Source organism: Puma concolor, chromosome A1 (genome assembly GCF_028749965.1).
Source record: "Puma concolor isolate L17-30 chromosome A1, mPumCon1.1.hap2, whole genome shotgun sequence".
Taxonomy (NCBI): Eukaryota; Metazoa; Chordata; class Mammalia; order Carnivora; family Felidae; genus Puma; species Puma concolor.
In genome coordinates, this window is record NC_141667.1 from 118,970,000 (window position 1) to 118,990,757 (window position 20,758).

Here is a 20,758-nt window from a genome sequence, read left to right on the forward strand (position 1 = left end):
AAGAGAGCAAAGCACACATGTGTACAGCCCTCGCCTGCTGGCCCGCAAGGAGCCAGGGTCGGAGCCTGCAAACGCCACTTCTCTTCAGCCGCGTGTCAGACCTGATTTTCTTGCCCTTGGCAGCTCTCTCTATCTATCACCATCTTCCATCTGCGGCCAGTCCCCAGGTCCTGAAGGTGCACCTCCCGGCCTCCGTTTCTGTCCATCTCCACACGGTCGCTCCGGCCCAGCGTGACTCCCGCAACGGCCCCATCTGGCTCGGCATCCCAGTCCCGTCCCCTTCCTTTAACCACACATCCGAGACAAAGTATATTTACCTATTAGATGCTTGCTTACTTGTTTAACGTACGCACCTTTGTGAACTTTCTCCTACTTCTGGAAACATCTGTATTGATACCCTGTAGCAAATATGTTGCATCATAAAGAATAATCTTTTAAAAACAAAAATAGCAGACTTCAATAGCTTCCTCTACAGAGTAAGATTTACTCTGAATAAAATCCAAGTTCCTTTGCAGACTGCAGGGTCCCTTCATGACCTGGTCTTTCCTCCACTCTGTCCCCTGCTCCGCCCTGGATTCAGGACCCGCCAAGCTCTTTCCTGCCTCCAGAGTTGACACCCCCTCCTCAATGTGCCTGGAAAGCCTTTGGTCGTGTTCTCAGCACTGCCAGCTTTGTCTCCCTTCCAATCTCAGCTCACACGTCACCTTCCCAGCCCATCTGATCTTAAAGTGTTCCTTCTCCCCTGTTTCCCTGGTAATTATTTTCAGAGTACTTTGAACAACCTTAAAATATTTCTTATGTGTTGCCACATACACAGTCTATCCGCTTTGCTAGAATGTACATCGCATGAGAACAGGGTGTATTCCTCACTACTGGATTTAATGCCTAGCCCGGTGTCTGCACAGAGGATAAGCTCAGTAAATACCTACTGAGAAATTAGATGAAGTAATGAAGCAAGGTACTGAAAAGCCTCTCTCCTTCTCTGAACTCCCTGCTATTCTTCATTATTGCCACTAGAGGGCAGCAGAGACCCTGAGTTATCTACTCTCTGATGTTTATGCTGGGAAACCTCCAGAAAACTTTGCCAAATAGCAGACGCGAGTTTATCAGGAATTTCAGGAAAATGTCCAGGTTTACAAAATCTTTCTTCTCCTTGTTCCTGAAGTCTTCTCTGCTCTGTACCATTTATAGAATTTTATTTTTATTTTTAAATTTCAGGCTGACAACACTTCTCAGGAAATGAAAGCAGATGTATTGCCTAAGCCAAAAAGAAACCCAGTGGCCTGGAGCCTGTCCCTTCCTGCCTGACAAGTTAGTGTGGGATAAAAAGACACGCCGATCCTGACTGGCAGCTGTTTGGGACTTAAGGATTTACAGCTCTCCCTTATGGTGTGTGGGGAGGAGCAGGTACCAGCTAGGCAGCTGCTGCTTGTGTTTTGAGCACTTGCAAGTGCTGTGTGTGTGTGTGTGTGTGTGTGTGTGTGTTTATGGTTCTGCCTTCTGCTTGTATGTCTCCTCTTTTTGTTTAACAATCCCCCCACCCAGGGCAAGAACCTCACAGTCTTTGTGGGCTTTGTGGGCTCCTTCACTAAGAATGCCCACTGAACCCAGGTAATCAGCAGCAGAAATGGCATCCACACACCCTTAGAACAGTGTTTTCATTCACTGTCTGTCCAACAAATACTGAGTCCTATTCCGTTCTCTGTGGGTACAGGTACTCCATTTGATTGAAAGAACAGTCACTAGAATCAAAAGGGAGGCAGGGGTTCTCAATCTCAGCAATATTGACATTTGGGACTAGATAATTTTTTGTTGTGGGAGTATCCTAGGGTGTTTAACCACATCCCTAGCCTCTGCCCATTAGATGCAGGTAACACCGACCCCCTAAATTGTGATAACCAAAAATGTTTCCTGACATTGCTAAATGTCCTCCTGGGGGGCCAATCTTCACCGAAACCTTGCAAACCACTATCTTGAAGATCATGACGGATAACTTTGGGGATATCTTTCCAGCCTGGGTCAATGACCCCTTTCTCCTAGCACTGTTCCTCCTCCCTGTCCCATGCTTGCAAGTGCTGTGACCTGAAGCTTAGAGACTTGGTATATTGGTCATCTGACCCAACTTAGGCCTCTCAGCTTCTCTCCTCTGGGAATTTGAAACTAGGACCTAGGTACTGACTACCGCCTGGGTTCTTTGTGGGGCCAAAACTTTAGGGCAAATTTAGAAGGTGTGGGTGAATGTTTGATAACATAGGGCCAGCAAGCAGAGACATTCTACTGCAGAGATAAGAATGAAATCGACTCCACAGAAACACAGAGGAAGAGTCAGAGACAAGCCACCTAGTTCTAGCATTTTCCAGACAGGCCAAACTTCCTACCTTGGGTAGTTTAAGAAATTCCTGTACATTTATAAGTAATTGCTCTTTCATGCTGGGACAGTTTCTTGTTTGTTTGTTCTGTTACTGGCAAATGAGTCCTAACTGCTATATTCTCCGTGACCTGGAATAGAAATCATAACCAGGAAACGAGGGACCTAGGCAGTTGAAGAGCAGTATTTAGCCCTCAAGGCAGCTCCACTCTCCTCAGCACAGGTGCTGTTTTCTCCTTTCTCTCCCAAATGGCTTCCTCACCCTCTCTAGAGGGTTTTCTCTTGTCTTAACCTTACCTTGTACACAGCCTGCTGTGCCATGGCCTTGACTTAGCTTCTGGTTGTCCATTCATCACCAGCTTGAGTGCTAACAGCAAACCCAGGCCAGGTTTCTTGGCTCAGATTCCTGACCAAGTGAGTCTGATTGGCTCATATGGCAAACATGGTTGGCTGGCCCTCCAACAACCATCACTCTCAATCAGTTTTGTTCAGGTGAACAACCCCAAGTGGCAAACAAAATTAATTTGTAAAGCAAAAGATATAAGAGGAATCTTTAGGAAGGGGAGGCTTATGAGAAAGAATTTTATCCTTGATGTAAGAAGGCAAAGCCAATAGAAGAATTAGCCCATGTCCTTCCTGCTGGGTTTGGACATGTCACGTGAGGACGTGATACTTGAAGCCATGGCAGCCATTTTGCAACCATGAATTAAAGCCAAGAAAACTGCAGAGAAACTGACAGAGGGCTGTAACATCCCTGAGCTGACGAATCAACCAACCCTTGGAGCCATTTACCTTTAGACTTCTTGTTACATGAGATAATTAGATGTCCTTACAGTTTTAGCTACTTTGACTCAGGTATCCTGTTACTTGAAGCCAAAAGGATCCCAACAGATACAGGACAGCTCACCTTTTCAGGCCAGGTCACGCAGGTCCTAGGTCACTAGCTAGCTACCCTGCAGATTTATTGCCTTGCAGTCATGCCCCTACCTCCGGACCGTATGTTTGTCCCTCACCCTAGCCTTTTATGATGAAAATTTAAAAACCGACAGAAAAGTTGAGAAAATAATACAATGAACACTCAAATATGCTTCACCCATATTCATCAGTTGTTAACATTTAGCTCCGTACATTCACGGCACGTAATCCCCTCTATGAGGTTATTTTTTAACTGAATCATTTGAAAGGTGGTTAGAGACTATGAAGCTTCACCCCATAGTATTTCACCATATACCTCGTAAGACACAAGGACATTCTCCTACATAACCAGTAATGTCCTTTGGAGCTTTTTTTGGGTTTGCCTTTGTTTTTATTTTCATTCTTATCCAGGATTTGTCAAGAATCACATGCTGGTTTAGATGAACATAAGGGAACGGAAACAAAAATAATATAAAAACATGGAGGGGGACAAAACATAAGAGACTCATAAATATGGAGGACAAACAGAGGGTTACTGAAGGAGGTGTGGGAGGGGAGATGGGCTAAATGGGTTAGGGGCACTAAGAAATCTATTCCTGAAATCATTGTTGCACTATATGCTAACTAATTTGGATGTAAATTTAAAAAATAAAATTAAATAAAAAAAAAGAATCACATGCTATTTTATTTATTTTTTTATTTTTATTTTTAATGTTTATTTATTTTTGAGACAGAGAGAGACAGAGCATGACCAGGGGAGGGGCAGAGAGAGAGGGAGACACAGAATCTGAAACAGGCTCCAGGCTCTGAGCGGTCAGCACAGAGCCGGACGCGGGGCTCGAACTCAGGGACCGTGAGATCATGACCTGAGCCGACGTCGGACGCTCAACCGACCGAGCCACCCAGGCGCCCCAGCACATGCTATTTTAAAGTCATCTCTCTCTCTTGGGGCGCCTGGGTGGCGCAGTCGGTTAAGCGTCCGACTTCAGCCAGGTCACGATCTCGCGGTCCGTGAGTTCGAGCCCCGCATCGGGCTCTGGGCTGATGGCTCAGAGCCTGGAGCCTGTTTCCGATTCTGTGTCTCCCTCTCTCTCTGCCCCTCGCCCGTTCATGCTCTGTCTCTCTCTGTCCCAAAAATAAATAAACGTTGAAAAAAAAAAAAAATTTAAAAAAAAAAAAAAAATAAAGTCATCTCTCTCTCCCTCTCTCTCTTTCTTGGGATGCCTGGGTGGCTCAGTGTGTTAAGTGTCCACTTCAGATCAGGTCATGATCTCACAGCTCGTGAGTTTGAGCCCCGCATCAGACTCTGTGCTGACAGCTCAGAGCCTGGAGCCTGCTTCAGATTCTGTGTCTCCCTCTCTCTCTGCTCCTCCCCTGCTCGTACTCTGTCTCTCTCTCTCTCTCTCTCTCTCAAAAATAAACATTCAAAAAATAATAATAAAGTCATCTCTCTCTCAAAAGCCTCTCCTTTATTCTAAAAAAATTCTCCTGCCCTTCCCGTTTTTTGTTTTTTGTTTTTTCTTTTATTGGTCTTTCCTGTCATTGACTTTCAGGCCAGTTCTTTTACACAATGTCCACAATTTGGGTTGTCTGGTTGTTTCTTCTATAATTCTTCACAATTATATCCAGTTAAGATTTTTAGCAAGACTCCACAGAGGTGAGGCTGGGACCATCTCAGCACATCACAACACAAATGCCTGTCTGTCCTTTTATTGGTTACACTAAGCTGAATTAGTCGATTGAGGTGCTATCTGTCTGCTAGCACTCCTCACCGTAAAGGCATCTTTGCCCTTAGTGATGAATGAGTAATCTGCGGGATGGTACTTTGAAAATATGAGAGTATCTGGTGTCCCCAACATTTTCAGCGACTGTTTTAACAATCATTAATAAGGCTTGCCTGAATCAACTATGATATTAGTGATTGCAAAAATCACAATTAAAAAAGCTTTATCATTTTTCCATGTGTTTTAGCTGTCGTTCCACTGTTGAAGAAGAGCTTTCTCTTCCGTCACACACACTTCTGCAATTCTCTTGAATATCATGATGAACTCAGAATATTCATTACCACTGATTTTCTTTTTAATTTTCACTTTGTCCCAAATTTGTCCTCTCCCAAATGGGAGCCCCTTCAAATTGGTTTCTGGGTCCTTCTGACACATCCCTATCTGTTTTTGAGCACTTCCTTGCTCTTCCATCGGTGAAAGTCCCAAGCTCATCTTCTACTTTCCTTGACCCAGACCTGGAATCAGACCTGGGTCCTTTCAGTGAGAAAAGTTTGCTAGAAACCAAGAACTGAGTGATAAGAGTGCTCATTGTAAGTGCGATGTCACTGCTTCTAGGCCCTTTCAGTAGACACAGACAGGAGGTGTATTTTATTTTAGATCATTAATTTATCTCAATCCCCTCAATTCTAATAGAACATCACAGGGTTCTTCCTCCTTTCCCCACGTCCCTATTTTATCTCCTTTCTCTCACATTGAAAACTCTAATTTTCACCAACATCAGTATAGCTATTCATTTACTGCTCGTTATAATACACCCAATAGTATCAGAATTATTATGTCGATACCATTACCAACAAACTTACTAATGAAGTACAAGATTGTTTGAAGCTTTTATTTTATCCTTAGAGTCTAGCCCCCTAAAAGTAACGGTGTGTCTAAAGACCTTTAACCTTGACATAAGTTCATTTGTTTATCTTCAAATTAGGATTTTCCTGTCCATGTTGATTTCTTTTAATTTTTTTCTTTGTGGTAGTGGGTTTTTTATTATCTTTATTTTTAAAGATTTTATTATTTTTATTTTTAAAAATTTTATTGAGACATAACTGATATATAGCATTGTGTAAGTTTCAGGTGAATCACATAGTGATTTGATATATGTATGTATTGCAACATAAGTACAACAGTAAGTTTAGTTAACATCCATCATTAAAATATGGAATACCTCATGAATTTGCGGATCATGTTTGTATAAGGGCCCTGCTAATCTTCTGTGTATCATTCCAGTTTTAGTGTGTGTGCTGCTAAAGGTAGCGGTCAAATAACTTTATGAATATGTAAAATGTTCTGTAGTTCAAAAGTTAAAATCATACGAAAAGGTAACCCAGAGAAGTTTTCTTCAATCCCCATATGCATGAATTTTATTAGTTTCTGGTTTATCCTCTCTTATTTGCAAAAAAAGAAACATATATACATGTATGTGTATACATATGTATGTCCTTATTTTGCCTTTCTTTTAATTCAAATGGTAGTATTTGGTATACACTCCTTTGCACTGTATTCTTTTCACTCATATTGCTCTCTGTTATGTATACACCAGTCTTTCATAACACTAATTTTTCACTATACGGTCTATTTTATTTGCCCTATGAAATATATTTGTACTCACTTTATTTTAAGGGTTAGTTTTATATTAAAGCTAAAATAACCTTAGTCCCCCCCTCTTACTTTGTTATTTTCTATTGGTTTCCTAACAATATTTAAATTAGTTAATAATTTCTTTTCTCTTATCCCAATGCACCAGTTTCCCATGTGAATAAATATCCTTTTACCCTCACCAGTAACTATAAAATAATCAACAAGTATATTCTGTTTTATATCTCCGTTACCCTTCTGGCCCTTCAATTATTGTATAATATCTGCTGGGTATGTACTCTTCTCATAACCATCATAGTTTTATGGGTGATTACATAGTTATGCTCATCATTAGTCCTCTTGTCAAAGCCCTTCCCTTTTGGTGGTCTAAAACAACTTTCCTTAGGAAATTCCTCAGGAAGGGCACATGGAAGCAACAGTCTCTGGTTCCATCATGTTCATAACTTTTGACATATTGGCTAGATGCAAAACCTTTGCCTTAGGATTTCTTTCTTTGAATCTTTCCAGTATGCTACTTTATGTATTCAGGGATAAAGCCAAAGACACACTTAAGTCATTTGGTATTTTGACTAAACGCCCAAATCATTTTTTTTTTTTTTTGTAAACTTCAGACATCTCTTAGAATATACCTTGACAATCTTCATTCAGGATTGATTTTCTAGGTACTAGTGTCAGATCTCTTTATTTCAGGAAAGTTTTCTTAAATGTTACCTTTTTAAATTTCCATTGCTTTTTATTTTCTTCTTCGTGCATCTTCTAATAGATTATTCAACCTATGTATGTGTGTGTTGATTTTTTTTTTTTAACTTTCTTACATTTATTTATTTTTGAGAGACAGAGTGAGACAGAGCATGAGTGGAGGAGGGGCAGAGACAGAGGAGACACAGAATCTGAAGCAGGCTCCAGGCTCTGAGCAAGTGTTCAGCATAGAACCCGATGTGGGGCTTGAACCCACGAACCGTGAGATCATGACCTGAGCCAAAGTTGGACACTTAACTGAGTGAGCCACCCAGGTGCTCTAAGAAATCTTTTTAAATTGCCTTGTGCTTTCTGAGATGTGATTCCTCTGCTCTTTTATTTAGGCTTTCTTTTTCCTTTCCTCTACTCTTTTTCCTTTCTTTTGAATTGAATACTACTCTCAGAACTCCACCCTTTTTGCCTGAAAAGGAGCTTGTAATTTTGAAAGCTCTCACACCCCAGGCTATACTAGCTCCTTTAGACTCTATCTCGAACCCCACAGAGCCACAGCTTTGTTGGAGGGTGCAAGAGTCTTTCTGGTTCCAGTTGGTCTCAAATTGCTTTGCTCTGAATTTCACTGAGTCGTGTTGTCAGTTCTAGAATTGTGTTCTCATGTCGGTCAGATACCTCCCTGCTCCCTCCTGCCCTGACACGGATATGCAGAGCAGTGCATGTTTAGTAGTTGGTGGTGTTCCTCCACTTGCTCGTGTTTGGGGGTTCATGAAGATACCATGTTCATCTAGATTTTTGAAGGTGTTGACCTTGGGCCTTGGATTTTCCCGTTAGAGTTTATCTGTCTTTTTTTATGGGGGCAGGAGGATTTCAGAAGATTTAAAAACCTCGCTGCCCCTGCTACCGTCTTCCCACCACACCCATTGATTTATTCGTTCATTCATTTATTCAACAAATAATTTTGAGCCCTGAATTGTAATCTTATGCCTTTTCGTATTCTCTTGGTACCCTTAACTTTCAGGCCCCTGCTGCTTGTTCTGGCCTGACTGCCATTGTAATTACCTGTCCATTTAGGCGCATACGTATCTGCCACCTAGGGCTAATCATCCATTACTGGGAGAAGCCAAGGGCCCTCCCCCCATTACCTCTGCGCAACCATACTGAAGAGCTACATGCCCTATGTCTCTTGCTTCTCTTGCCACATCTGGACTTATAAAATAATACAACATAGCGCATTTAATCTGGCTTCCCAAATGGCTGCTAAAAGGGCATGAAGATACTTGAGGCATAAGAGAGTTAACTTCCTTGGGGCAACCATACCAGTGGGAAACAGAAAAAAGGTTGGACCTGGCCAGATAGATTCCCTCTACCTTCTTCCTACCTGAGACTATTACAAGGCACCTCTTCTTTGTTCTGCCTATCCTGAGACATCCATGAAGTTCACTAAGGCACCATCCGCCAGCCAAGGAGTGCTGCATAGCTCTGCACCTTCTCTAGGTGGAGGTGCCTGTTCTCATTCACACAAGAGTCAGGTACAGGCTAATAGCTGCCCCCTGAAGCGCAGACATATGTGAACAATGATGGGCACCTAGAAAAAGGAACAGGAACCTCAGAAATCATCAAATCATCACCTACCACCCAGTTCCTTCCATTACATCTTTGCCAGATGGTCTACACTCTGCTGGACTAACCTCTATGAGGAGGTGTTCACAATCTCATTTTCAGCTTTAATTGTTTGAACTTCTCTTTTCCTTTCTGTTTATTAATTTTAAGTTATACTTATTGATCTGTAATTTATATAATTAACAATATATATTGTTACCTTAAAATATAACTATAATTATATATAAAGCATATATAATTATACAAACTACAAGTAGAAATACAAACTCTAAATTATAGTTTACATTATAATAACATCAAATTGTAGTATATAATTCAGTACATTATGGATAACATAATTATAAATTATCATATATAATTTAAAATTATTAATATATGCTATAGAGTTATATATTATGTAGTATATAATATGTAATTATAATTATACTTAATTGTATTTATTAGTTATAATTATATATTATATACTATATTATATATAATTATAATATAAACTCTAATTTATAACTTAATCTATAATTTCAATTTTATTATTTAATCTATGATTAACCTTTTTTGGTATAAAGTGAGTTTTGATGAATGCACGTACCCCTGTGTGACCACCAACGCAATCAAGTAAGAATATTTGCATCACTCTAAAAAGATCCTTTGTGCTACTATATAATCATTTCCCTCCTCTCACCTCCAGCAACCACTGATCTGATTTCTGTCCCTATATTTTTCCCTTTTAGTGCATGTCATATAAATACAATCGTGTGTAACCTCTTGTGTCAGACTTCTTTCACTTGATCCAGCCATGTCGTTTCACCTATCAATAGTTTGTTGCTTTTTATTACAGAGTTGTATCCCCTTGTAAGGATGGACCACAGCTGTTCATCTGCTCACCTGTAGATGGACATATGGATTGTTTCCAGCCTTTAGTGATTACGAATAAAGCTGTTATAAACATTTGTATACAGACTTTTTTTGCGAACATAGGCTTTCCTTTTTATTGGGTGGATAAGAATGCAGTTGCTAGGTCACATGCTAAGCATATGTTTAACTTAATAAACAACTCCCAAACTATTTTCAAAAGTGGCTGTATTGTTTGATATTCCTAGCCGCTATGTATAAGATTATCTTTCAATAATTTTTACAATTTGACAAGTACTACACGAACCCATGCTCATTATTTAAATAAGTCAATCAATACAGACAGGCAAAATTCCCATTTGTCTTCTTAGCAACCCCTCTCCGCTCCCTAAATGCAGCCACTGTGACTGATTGGTGTGTGCAAAAAGTATTTCTTATTTTGAGAAAAATTAAAAACTCTTTGAAGCACCACATCCAAATTCTAATCCCTCCTAGAAGGCATGGCAGTGTAGCAAGACTGCTGTCACTGGTGTCAGCCACACCTGGAATTTAGTCCTGGGTCTGCCACTCTCTAGCTCCAAACAAAGTGTGGAAATAGCAGCATGCGTATAATTAAGATGGAGATATAAATATCTCCTTATAATTCATATATGAAAATAAAATATTTAAATATACATTATATATATTTGAGTTTCCATTTGCCATTCCTAATTAATATAGATTTCTAATTTCTCTGCCATTACTGGACAGTAAAGGTTAACACATTAATAATAGCAGATTGCCTTGGACCCTACACAAGGCACATTAGTGTAAAATATTCATCTGGAACTTAGTTGTCCAGAAAAGTCTGCAGGAAAGCCTTAGGAAGACGAATAACGAGAGCAGCGACTATATATAGCCCATTTCTAATATTTATAAATTCGCTGTGACTGACCAAATGCAATCATGAGCTTAAAAGTAGTGAAAACTTAGAATGGTGAGTGCCAGGGGCTTGGAGGGAGGGGGAAACGGGGGAGGTGCTGTTCAACAGGTATAAAGTCTCAGTCACGCAAGATGAGAAAGTTCTAGATCTGCTGTATGACATCGCGTTTATAGTTAACAACACTATACACTCAAAAAGCTAAGAGGGTAGATCTCAAAGTATGTTTTCTTAAGACAATAATCAAAAAGGGAGGGATGTTAGTGGAAAATTTGGTAAAATCCTAGTGAAATCTGTAATGTAGTCAATAATATTGTATTAATGTTAATTTCTTAGTTTTGACAAATAGATAATGGTTATGTAAGATGTTAACATTCAGGGAAGCTGGCTGAAAGGTATACACTAATTCTCTGTACTATCTTTGCCATACTTCTGTAAGTCTAAAATTATTCCAAAGTAAAAAGTGTTTTTTTTTTAAGTAACGAAAACCAAGTCACCCACACAAGGGTATTTGCTGTATGATTTTTATAATGACAAAAATTGGGGGGGGGGGGGCGGGGAGAAATCATTTAAGAAGGACTTGACAAAAAAAAATAGTATGTATCATATAGTTATTAATAAGATAAAGTTAATGGTGAATATTATGTAACAACATGGAAAGCAGTGAATAATATATTATTAAGTAGGAAAAGAAGCTTACCAAAGTTCATTTGTGTATGTATGTATGTGTATATATATATATACACATATATATGTGTATATATATACACATATATATGTGTATATATATATACATATATATAAATATATAAATTTTATGTAAAAGATATGTATGTGTGTGTAGGTTAGTATAAAAGATGCCTAGAAAATTAAACCCCAAACTGTTTACATGGTAATTTATTCAGGTACTGGTTGAGGGAAAAGCTATGTCCATTTTTTATATATGGGTTGTACATATAAGTTGTGTTGAATATTTTATTGAGCTCAGGACAGCCCTTGGTCAAGAGAGGCTCCCACCTCAGAACTCAAGAGTCTGAAAATCACAAGTGCACAATGCAAAGGTAAATTTATTAAGGGATCCGGTACCCTCTGCTGACACGGAGCAGCCACGGTCCTAGAGTCCACACTGGTGACTTACACCATTCAGGCCACAGGAAACGTTTCTCTGCATCTCTTGCCCTCTGTTCTAAAAACAGTAGGTGACTTTATCCAAACGTCATGAGGAATCGTGGGTTGTTCTGCAAACATCATGGAAGGACATCGCTTAGGACTGTCAGGAAAATCTGAGCTGTGGAAGCACTCCGGTAAGAGAAAAGACAAATTAATTAACTTGTCAAATCCTTCCTCTCACATATCATTGATGTTATAGATTCTTGCATAATAAAGTACCAATTCCCCACGAGTGTTTAGCATCTATTTTCTTGCTTTCTTGAAGTTCCAGTTTGCAGACCTATAAGTACTCACAAATCACTGCAGAATTTGCAATAGTCACATACAGCAGCCAAAGAACAGTATGCAATAATAAACCAAACATCCCTAATTCTTTTTTTTATACATAGTCTAGACACAGCATGCTTAAGCATGAAGCATAATCCCAATTTTTTGCATTAACAGCTGATGGTCACAGGACACAGGAATTGCCAATCATTTTATATTTATAAAAATATCTTCTAAGATATAATTAAATTTTAAAACAAGTAACTAAGCTTTATTTGAATAGTTTTCATTTAAATTTTACTGTTCATTAAATATTATTTCATTTTTGCTCCTTAATAATTTTTTGAGACATTATAGGAAAAATAATTTTAGCTTTTCAATATTTTAACATTTACTTTAATTACATTTTGATGAAATACAGGCAAACTTGGAATCTTTTGAATATGATTGCATTTAATCTTTTAATCCTATAGATCATGGAGAGTGAGAACATGCTGGCATTGGGAGAGAACCACACATAATGAACGTGGAGCTCAGAAAAGGAAGGGTTGAAAAGAAAACAGAAAAAAAGCAGTTTGCTTCAATTTTTTTAAATTGCAGGCAATGAAAGTGAGCAGACTTCTGCTAAGCATGACCCACATACAATTTACAAACATTATAAGTTATTTACTTAATGAAGACTTAGTGGCTGAGCAAAACAACAAAATGGGCAAGGAAAGTATTCCTAGCAAATCTACAACCTGAACAGATCAGATCAAACACTTGTGGCTTTATGTACTTGAGTAATGCACTGTTTTTTCCTGATCAAAGTTGATAATGAAAAAGATAATATAAAATTCACAACTTAGAAAAAAATAAATGTGATTCTGGCCTGCCCATCAGACAATAAAGAAATTACCAAAAAAAAAAAAAAGAAAGAAAGAAAGAAAAAGGCAAATTGGATCAGAAAACTAAAAACTTTGAATTTTTACTGTTTATTGGAAAGTCACCCTAGAAAATGTCTGTCGTGACCTTTTAAAATCATGAGAATGCATCCAGAACAACATAAGTAACTTCAAATTATTGGTTATGAATTCTCCATTGGATAAAGATGGGGGAAAATGTTATATTTCGTATTATAATAAAATGTTTTTTTCAAATGGAGAAACTATAGAAATTTTGTTGTATTTTTTTTTTTTTAATTTTTTTTTTTTCAACGTTTATTTATTTTTGGGACAGAGAGAGACAGAGCATGAACGGGGGAGGGGCAGAGAGAGAGGGAGACACAGAATCGGAAACAGGCTCCAGGCTCTGAGCCATCAGCCCAGAGCCTGACGCGGGGCTCGAACTCCCGGACCGCGAGATCGTGACCTGGCTGAAGTCGGACGCTTAACCGACTGCGCCACCCAGGCGCCCCAATTTTGTTGTATTTTAAGTTGAAAGACAAAATATTATGTTACAATTACCACACATTTCCCAGCCAATCTTCACAAGTCTAGCTAAGGAAAATGTTTGTGAGTGGAAATACTTAGTTTCTCAATTAAAAGAACACTCAGTGTTACTTGCAACCAAAAATAAACAAAACCAAACAAAAAACCTGTTATGCAAACACAAGAACTGTTAAAAAAAAAAAGTCTAAAGTAACAGTAAGTGAACAATAGTAATCTACAAAGAAACTACTAAACACAGATATAAAATACTGCTGTGATATTATTAAGAGAATAGTAATAGATGTTCCATATTTAGCCAACCTTGTGTGACAACAGCGACAAAATAGTCACAGATGACAATAGAAATGTTCGTTTAGTAGAAAAAAATGACTTTAAAATTTGACGCCAGAATAGCCAAGTCTGTAAGATAGATAAAAACTAACCTCTTAAAATCACATAAAAGGAAGAGAATGCAAAATAGTATTAACTGATGAAAGGAATTACGCATAAAAGTCTAAAAATTAATAACTTCTTTAACTAGATTATATTAGGACAGATCATACTCAACAACATTCATTATACCTACTGTCAAACTATCAGAAGATTAAAATAGAAGAAATCAAAATTAATGAGTATTTTATTGGTGATACCATTGTAAAAAAATAGAATTGCAAAAATAACTTTGAGTTTTAGTCACTGGTTTAAAAGAATAACGAGGGCTAGCTACTGAGAATAGCAGTTGGTAAAGAACAAGCATTTTTTGTGAGCCACGGACAAAGCACCAGTTGAATTTCTTATTAAGACATGTTCTTGAGGCACCTGGGTAGCTCCGTTGGTTAAGTGTCTGACTTCGGCTGAGGTCATCATCTCAGAGTTCTGGGAGTTTGAGCCCCGCGTTGGGCTCTCTACTGTCAGAGCAGAGCCTACTCCAGATCTTCTGTCCCCCTCTCTTTCTGCCCCTCCCCACACTCTCTCTCTCTGTCTCTCTCTCTCTCTCAAAAATCAATAAACTTTGAAAAAATATAAAAAAAAGAAACATGTTCTCATCTGTGCCAATAAGGGAGTGCATCTTTGAACAATTCAATAACTGCAAAGATATTCTCTGGATCTGTCCAAATAGGAGGCATCGTGAGGAAAACCATGTCATCTCTGCCATGACAACTACTTTTGGACACACAAAGGCAATCCTGATTAAGCACCATTAACGCAAGATTTAACTTACACATGCTAACAAGATGGGCTAGAATTGTGCAAGAAAGAAAAGATTCTCCTTATGTTAAAAAAAATCGTGATCTTCAACAGGAAATTATCTTTGATTTTGTAGTATCCACAGTTACCTGGTGTGAACTGTTCCTACTATTAATAATGTTAGGCAAAGCTTGCACGAACTCCAAAAGCTTGCACTGACAGGACTTGGGCTATTTTGCCCTTCTAAGATTCATTTGTGTTTCATTTAGAGAAAAATAGTTTAACTAAATTGAAATAAAGTGTATGTGACACATGTGATAAACGTGGCATTCCTAAAAATATTAGAAAATCAGAAATGTAAACAAAAACATTTGCAGCACTATAAAAGAGAATATTCAGAGACAAATAATCTCCAAACTAATTGCTACTGAGATTATTTTGGGGTTATTAGAAATCAACATGTAATGTCAATTCAAGAGAGATTTGAATAAGTCACCTAACATATTGCCATTTTTTTGATGCTCTTTATATTCCAGCTTTCAAGTTTTTTGAGAAAAAGAACTTAAGAAATAATTTATAGGGGTGCCGGGGTGGTTCAGTCAGTTAAGTGTTGGACTTTTGATTTCAACTCAGGTCGTTATCTCATGGTTCATGGGATCAAGCCCCATGCTGGGCTCCGTCCTAACAGTGTGGAGCCTGCTTGGGATTCTGTCTTTTCCCCCGCTCTGTCTGCCCTCTCCTGTGCTCTCTCTTTCTCTCAAAAATAAATATATAAACATTTTAAAAAGAAGTATTTTATAGTTCTAGATATTGCTCTTAGAGAAGTTGAAAATTACAGCAAAAGTGATAGTGATTTATATGATGAAATGAGAATATTTTATAACATTTTCAATGGTAATAACTTGTCATGAGAACCCACCACACTACCTGAACTTTAGTAAAATCCACTACTGATATCTGAACATAAATGTTACTACATAACTTCATTGACAACTATTGGCTTACCAACTTTTCTCAATATTAAATTAATTTAAAAACGAGGGGGCGGCTGTGTGGCTTAGTTGGTTAAGCACCTGACTCTTGATTTGGGCTCAGGTGACGGGCTCTCACACTTTGTGAGATCAAGCCCCGTGTCAGGCTCTGCACTGAGTGTCTGGAGCCTGCTTGGGATCTCTCTCTCTCTCTCTCTCTCTGCTCTTCTTGTGCTTTCTCTCTCAAATAAATAAACTTAAAAAAATGCAGATTTAAACAAATAGATTCTTCAAAAATTAAAAAACTTGTAAAAAGGACAAAAGAGAACTACACCCAATTAATTTTGTTATGAAGGTAGAAGGACAGGAGTGTGTGGGTGGCTCAGTTGGTTACCTGGCCAACTTGATTTCTGCTCAGGTCATGATCTCGCAGTTTGTGAGTTCAAGCCCCACATCGGGCTCTGTGCTGACAGTGTGGAGCCTGCTTTCGATTCTCTCTCCCTCTCTCTCTCTCTCTGCCCCTCTCGAGTGCTCTCTCTCTCAGAATAAGTGAATAAAACTAAAAAGAATGTTAGAAGGACAGAACATATTCTATTGTACTTAACAGTTTGTTAGCATGTTCATATCTTTTAAAGTTTTAGACATCTGGTTCCCCATTTATATCTTTGCACCTGGTCCACAAATTCAGGGATGGCTCTGATTGAGCATGTATTAATTTTATAATTAATACCACTAATAACTACTATTTACTAAGTGCTTATTATGAGCTAGGCACTGAGCTTGTTACTGTTTGTACAAGAGCTCACAACACCTCTGTGAGGTAAATACCGAATTTCACTTTACAGCTAGGGAAACTGAGGCTTGGAGAGGCAAAGACGCTTGCCCAAACACTGTCAAAGCTGAATTAAGTTTACATTCACGGTGCCCATCCTGATGGAGACTAGTGCTAAGGGCTGACGGAACACCAGGGAATGAGCTTTCTAAGTGTGGGGCCTACCTCTGGGAAAGATCTCTCTCTCCCCCAGATCATGCTGCCTGAAATGCCACTATTATGCACTGACTGCTTTTCATTTTCAAGACTTTCCAGTCCGCACCTAGGTGGCTCAGTCAGTTAAGCGTCAGTTCTTGCTTTCCTCTCAGGTCATGATCGGAGGGTTTGTGGGAACGAGCCCTGAGTGGGGCTCCATGCTAAAAAGCACAGGGCCTGCTTGGGATTCTCTCTGTCCCTCTCTCTGCCCTCCCACTCGTGTTCACATACACACTCTAAATAAATAAATAAGTATGTATGTAAGTAAGTAAATGGAGTCTGAATCTTGATTTCGGCTCAGGCCATGATCTCACAGCTTGCAAGATGGAGCCCTGCATTGGGCTTTGTGCTTGGGACTCTCTCTCTCCCCCTCCCTCCTTCACTCACTCTCTCTCTCAAAAATAAATAAACTTTAAAAACAAAACAAAGACTTTCTAGTCTCCGAAAGAAACCAGTGAAACTGGAAATACCCCCCTTCCCAGGGAGCCTTAAGATGATAACATATGAAGCCAGTAGTATTTCTCATATTTTTTCCACCAAAGCAACCTACCAGACCAAGAGTGCATTCCTAACCCCCAGGCATCTAAGGGCTCCACCCAAAAGATTCTTATCAATTTCTTTAAAGTCTGGTGCTGTCTCTTTAAAATCATACATATATTTTCCCCTATACTGTGTGGTGTGTGTGTGTGTGTATGTGTGTGTGTGCGCAGTTTTCCCTCTTCCTGTCTTCATGTATTTCCCGGCTTCAAGTAAAAACAATGCTTCAGAAGAGATTCTATGTTCACCTTAGAGTTCAAGGACTCTGGCATTCTGCCTGCTCCTCTGGTTTGAAAAGCAGAGCCTTAAACTGCTATCTGCGGCTACCTTGGTGGGGTTTACTTGACCCTTAGGGGAGCTCAGGGCCCTGCAGGAAAGGGAGAAGCTAGATTAACTTCTTCCCAATTTAGTCCAGGACCTGTCCCATTTGTCTTTTATTTTAGTCAGCTTCATAGTCTACCTCTGATTGTTTTGAAGGGAAGTGAACACTCTGTCATTACAAATGTGTAAGCAGACTGGGCACCTGTTTGCTTGCAAAGCTCTGGGAGTTGGCAGGGGTGGGGCAGGCAATGAAGGAAGGAAACTTTCAAATTTGATATCCTATGATGCTGAAATTATCTAAGTCCAATGCAGCTGCAAGTTCAAGGAAAATGTACTTGATTCAGTAAATATTTATTTAGCTCTTCTTAAAGTGCCAGATACTATACTAGGCAGTGATGAACAGAACAGTCTTCTTGAAACTCAGTTTCCTAGGAGAGATATAAGCAAGCAGGTAACTGTAGTACAGCCTACAGCCTCATACAGGAGAAGAATGGGAACTCTGGAAGCTCAAAGGAGGGTCAAGCCTGGAACAGTAGACATGGATCCTGGCAGGCTTCTAGGAAAAGGTGACATCTCAACTGAGGTTTGAAGAATGAGTAGGAGTTAGCCCAGGTCCTTCTGAAAGTGAAAACTCCTTCTGGAGTTGGCACTAATTTCAGCTAGCCTCAGGTTGCTTCTCTGCCCTGCTACATTTTGTTTACCCATTCTACTTGTCAACTGGGATATTTAGGAACAGAGATGCTAACTTCTTTTTTTTTAAGTTTACTCATTTTGAGACAGGTGCACGTGTGTGTGTGCATGCACACACACACACACACACACACACACACACACACCTGTGAGGAGGGGAGGAGCAGAGAATCCCAAGCAGGGTCTGCCCTGTCATCATGGAGCCTAATGCAGGGCTTGAACCCATGAACCACAAGATCATGACCTGAGCCAAAATCAAGAGTTCATCGCCTAACCAACTGGCCACCCAGGCGCCCCAGAAGTGCTAACATTTTAATTATCACTTGGAACCATGGAGGTGAAGAGAGAAAAAGGAGTCCATCCCATTACACAAAACTACATCAGAAAGGCAGACCCGACTCCAGGTTTTTGGCATCAAAGTTACGGGGCAGATCCTAAACTCAGTTTAGATATTCACAGCTGTTTAACAAAGGGGAAGGGGGGTGTGATTTGTGCTGTCTTTGCCTCATGGACTGTGAACACAAAGGAAAGAAAATATTATTCAGTGAAGAAGCAAGTTTCTCCCTCTAGTAGTATGTTTTTTGGTCATCACACAGTAGACAGCCAAGCCAATAATCCAGTCTGCAAAATTGCCAGCTAAAAAAACCAAATCCTTTGAAGTGGCTAATGAATACGCTCTTTTTAACTTACTCCGATCTCATTGCTGAGAGCTGTACAGTTGCTCCTGGGCAGAACTTTCACTAATGTAGGGATGTTGACTGGCCACTGCATCAAATATTTATCAAGTCACAGATGGGAATCTACAAAGAGTTTGCAGAGAGGTTTAGTGTCTCCCTTTGGTTCTCAGGGAGGCACGTCAGCACCGCAAAAAGCAAGCCCACAATCACACACCTTTAAGCTGATGCTGATGGCAGCTGACCCATTTTAAACAGGTTAAATGGGGCTCCACTTAAAGAAATCACTGTTTCTTCTTAAAGTAAAAGTAGTACATCTTCACTGTGGTCGTTTTCACAAAATACCTTTACATTAGAAGAAGAAAGCTCACCCTTAATTTCACCATCCAGACATATTGTGCCCATCTTTTAAACAAAACTTAAATCCTACTGTATCCCATGTTCTAAGCAAGTTTCCCAGTTTTGCTTTTCTCACTTAACAATAGATTCTTAACGTCTTTGCCCAACATTAGCACTTCTCTACAGTATATTTTTATATATTTATACAAGATTCTAGTTCATGAATGTGCCATGATTTACCCAACCAATTTGTTGGGGTTGGACATTTAACTTGTTTCCGGCTTTCCACTACTGTAAGTGATGATTTTGCCAAGCATCCTTATAATTAATTATTTGTGCCTAGTGATGGTGTTTTCTCAGGCAAATGAGTGGGAAAGGAATTGCTGGGTCAAAGAGCTAGTCCGATACACCAGTTTACATTTCCCTGATCAGAGTCTGAGAGGGCGTGGGGCTGTTGCTTTGAGTGGGCTGTCTGCTCATCTGTCCCAAGCGGGGTTGGTCTGTGAGGTCACCAAGAGCTACAAATTTCTCCAGGAGTTTGGGGGTGGTTGGTTTGTACATTTGTTTGTTTTTGTAACAGCCTCCTTGAAACTTGAACTTTTTTCCTCTTTAATTTAACAGCTATCTTATTTCGCTAATCTCCCATCTTTATTTGGTGACACTGGAGAGAAAGAAGGATCTCTTCAATGATAAACAGAGCCCTTGGGTTCATAGGGAGTTATGGCTTGCTGTTTGGCATTACCACAGTTATTATGCCGGGCTCTATCAGTATCTTTTTCCTCTAACAATAGAAGGCAAGCTGCCTCCAGCAATTGAAGTCTCCTGCAACAGAGGTTCAGTGATATGTAGAAAAAAGTAGAGGAGGGAGGTGTCAAAATAAGATTGCCAGCTTTTTGTTTTGGGCAAATGAAGACATTAACTAACAGTAAACACTGGTCATTTACTATCATCAAGTAATCACTAAAGAATGTGCATTTAACACACCAGAGAAGAAGGAGGAGGAGAAGCAGGGTGGGGGGGAGGGGGAGTGGGAGGAGGGGGGAGGAGGAGGGGAGGGGAGGAGGAGGGGAGGGGGAGAAGGTAATTCCAGAACAAAGTGCATTCTTACCTAGGAAAGAACAATTGACATTCTTGTGCTGACATACACATTACCCTTATTTTTCTTCTCACAAAGGGTTTGGAGACAAGCCTTTGGATCAGTATCAGTCTGTGGACCCTGGCTTGAGAACCACGGTCTTACAGGCTTGTGACTATGTCTTCCACAAGGAGTGGTATCTGGCCCGGTCCCCTTCCTCCCTGGACAAGAGAGAAGTGAGAGAAACCCTCTATTCCTTCTGGAAGTCTATTCCTACTTGCTTGGTCTCTGTAGTGTTTCCAGACTGCAGTAATCTGGGTATCATTTTTTATAGCTAGCACATCTCCAT

General features: G+C 39.6%; 1 long non-coding RNA gene and 1 other non-coding gene across 3 annotated transcripts in view; both read right to left on the minus strand.

Annotated features, from left to right (window-relative positions):
* Window positions 1–6,214: 6,214 nt before the first annotated feature.
* LOC112861821 (U6 spliceosomal RNA) lies at window positions 6,215–6,321 on the minus strand. The gene has a single exon (XR_003223711.2). It is a non-coding gene; the product is annotated as a U6 spliceosomal RNA (small nuclear RNA).
* Window positions 6,322–11,790: 5,469 nt separating this feature from the next.
* The window catches only part of LOC147584391 (uncharacterized), a 65,382-nt gene continuing 56,414 nt past the window's right edge, over window positions 11,791–20,758 (minus strand). The window contains exons 1-2 of one of the 2 annotated variants that reach the window (XR_015255426.1): window positions 19,012–19,122; window positions 11,791–12,040 (exon numbers count right to left, since the gene is read on the minus strand). This is a non-coding gene — a long non-coding RNA (uncharacterized LOC147584391). Of the gene's footprint in view, window positions 12,041–19,011; window positions 19,123–20,758 lie in introns of those variants that run through there. The other variant, XR_015255432.1, reaches the window with a different exon arrangement.